Here is a 3,458-nt window from a genome sequence, read left to right as displayed (position 1 = left end):
AAAAAATGTTCACCATCACTAGCCATCAGGGAAATACAAATCAAAACCACAATAAGATACCACCTTCCACCAGTTAGAATGGCTAAAATTAACAAGACAGGAAACAACCAGGGTTGGTGAGGATTTGGAGAAAGGGGAACCCTCTTACACTGATGGTGGGAATGCAAGCTAGTACAGCCACTCTGGAAAACATGGAGGTTTCTCAAGATGTTAAAAATAGAACTACCCTACAACCTAGCATTTGCACTACTGTGTATTTACCCCAAAGAAACAGATTTTGTGAAAGGAAAGGGCACTGCAACCCAATATTCATAGCAGCAATGTCCACAATAGCCGAACTGTGGAAGAAGATGAGATGCCCTTCAACAGATGAATGGAAAAAGAAGATGTGGTGTATATATATGCAATGGAATATTACTCAGCCATCAGAAAGGATGAATACTCACCATTTGCATTGACATGGATTGAACTGGAGGGTATTACATTAAGTGAAAGAAGTCAATCAGAGAAAGACAATTATGATATGGATTCACTCATATGTGGAATATAAGGAATATCACAGAGGATCATAGGGGATAGTAGGGAAAACTGAATGGGAAGAAATCAGAGAGGGAGACAAACCATGAGAGACTCTTGACTTCAGGAAACAAGCTGAGGGTTACAGAAAGGAGTGGGGTTGGGGGATGTGGTAACTGCTTGATGGGTATTAAGGAGGGCATGTGTTGTGATGAGCAACTTTTTTTTAGTTTTATATGAAACTAAAAACTAATGATGTAATTACTGGTAGCTAACTTAACATAATAAAAAAATAAAAATAAAGTAAAATAAAATAAAATGTGGTGTATATATATGTATATACATATATATATATATATATGATGGAAAATTCCTCAGCCATCAAAAGGTATAGAATCTTACCTTTTTCATCAACGTGGATGGAACTGAAGGGTAATATGATGAGTGAAATAAGTCAGTCAGAGAAAGACAAGTATCATATTATTTTACTCATATGTGGAATATAAGAAATAGCACAGAGGCTCATAGGGGAAGGGAGGGAAAACTGAATAGGAAATCATCAGAAAGGGAGATAAGGATGTCTGGGTGGCTCTGTCAGTTAAGCATCTGCCTTTGGCTCAGGTCATGATCCCAGGGTCCTGGGATCGAGTCCTGCATCAGGCTCTTTGCTCAGCGGGGAGCCTGCTTCTCCTGCCTGCTCACCCTGCTTGTGCTCTCACTCTATCTCTCTCTCTGACAAATAAATGAAATCTTAAGAAAAAAAAAAGCGGGACAAATCATGAGAGACTCTTTAGTAAACAAACTGAGGGTTGCTGTGGGAAAGTGTGTTGGGGGATAAGGTAACTATGTGATGTGCATTAAGTAGAGCACGTGATGTGATAAGCACTGTGTGTTATATGCAACTGATGAATTACTGAACTGTACATCTGAAATTAATGATGTTGGCTTATTGAAGTTAAAAAGAAAAAAAAAAGAGGTTGCTGCCTGTGTTCTGCTTAGGATTTGATGTATTCCTGTCTCACATTTAGATCTTTCATCCATTTTCAGATTATTTTTGTTTATGGTGCAAGAAAACAGTCCAGATTCATTCTTCCACATGTAGCTGTCCAATTTTCGCAACACCATTTGTGGAAGAGACTGTCCTTATTCCATTAGATATTCTTCCCGCTTTGTTGAAAGTTAGCTGACCATAGCATTGAGGGTCCATTTTTGGGTTCTCTATTCTGTTCCATTGATATATGTGTCTGTTTTTGTGCTAATACTATAATGTCATGATGATTACAGCCTTGTACTATAGCTTGAAGTCCAGAATTCTGTTCCTTTCATGTTCGGTTTTCATTTACACCATTCCTCTGGCTATTATGGGTCTTTTGTGGTTCCATACAAATTTGAGGATTTTTTGTTTCACCTCTGTGAATACTGTGGATGGTATTTTGATAAGCACTGCATTCCAGTGTAAGTTGCTCTGGGTAGCATAGAAATTTTCACAATATTTATTCTTCCAATCCATGAACGTGGAATATTTTTCCATTCCTTTGTGTTTTCATCAATTTCTTTCATAAATGTTCTATAATTTTCAGGGTACAGATACTTCACCACTTTGATTTGGTTTATTCCTAGGTATCTTATGGTTTTTGGTGCAATTGTAAATGGGATGGATTCCTTGATTTCTCTTTCTTCTGCCTCATTGTTAGTGTACAGAAATGCAACTGACTTCTCTGCTTTGATTTTGTATCTTGCAACTTTGCTGAAATTTTTTATGAGTTCTAGCAATCTTTTGGTGTAGTCTTTTGGGTTTTCTACATAGAGTATCATGCAGTCTGAGAACAGTGAATGTTTGACTTCTTCTTTGCTGATTTTCCACCTTTTTTTTTTTCTGATTGCTGAGGCTAGGTGTTCCAGTACTATGCGGAACAACAGTGGTGAGAGTTGTGTTCTTGTTGTGTTCCTGACTTTAGGGGAAAGTTCTCAGTTTTTCCACATTGAGGATGATATTCACTGTGGGCTTTTCATAGATGGCTTTTATCACATTGTGGTGTGTTGCTTTTATCAATATATGGTGGAAATTTTTTATAGAGAAAGGATGCTGCATTTTGTCCCACTCTTTTTGTGCATCCATTGGAGGATCATATGGTTCTTGTCCTGTCTTTTATTAATATGGTGTTGATTGATATTTGGATATTAAACCATCCCTGCAGCCAAGGAATAAATCCCACATGGTTGTGGTGAGAAATCCTTTTAATGTACTGTTGGATTTGATTAGCTAATATCTTGGTGAGAATTTTTGCATCCATGTTCATCAGGGATATGTTCTGTAATTTTCCTTTTACATGGGGTGCTTGTCTGGTTTTGGGATCAAGGTAATGCTGGCCTCCTAGAATGAATTTGGAAGTTTTCCTTCCATTTTATTTTTTGAAACAGCTTCAGAAGAATAAGTATTATTTCTTCTTTAAATGCTTAGTAGAATTCTGCTGGGAGGTCATCAGGTTATGGACTCTTCTTTATTGGGAGATTTTTGATTACTCTAAATTTTCTTACTGGTTATGGGACTGTTCAGGTTTTATATTTCTTCCTGTTTCAGTTTTGTTACTTTATACTATCTAAGGATGCATTCATTTCTTCCAGATTGCCTAGTTTGTTGGCATATAGTTGCTCATAATATGCTCTTATAATTGTTTGTATTTCTTTGGTGTTGGTTGTGACCTTTCCTACTTAATTCATGATTTTATTTATTTGGGTCCTTTCCCTTTTGTTTTTGATTTATTGATCTTATTAATTCTTTCAAAGAACCAGCTCATAGTTTCTTTGATTTGTTCTACTGCTTTTTGGTTTCTATTTGATTGATTTCTGCTCTAATATTTATTATGTCTCTTCTCATATTGGACATAGACATTATTTGCTGTTCTTTTTCCAGCTCCTTAAGGTTGGTGTACTGTTAGGTT

Source organism: Phoca vitulina, unplaced genomic scaffold (genome assembly GCF_004348235.1).
Source record: "Phoca vitulina isolate PV1807 unplaced genomic scaffold, GSC_HSeal_1.0 scaffold112, whole genome shotgun sequence".
NCBI lineage: Eukaryota > Metazoa > Chordata > Mammalia > Carnivora > Phocidae > Phoca > Phoca vitulina.
The sequence above is the reverse complement of the archived record's forward strand: the minus strand, read 5'-3'. Positions refer to the sequence as shown.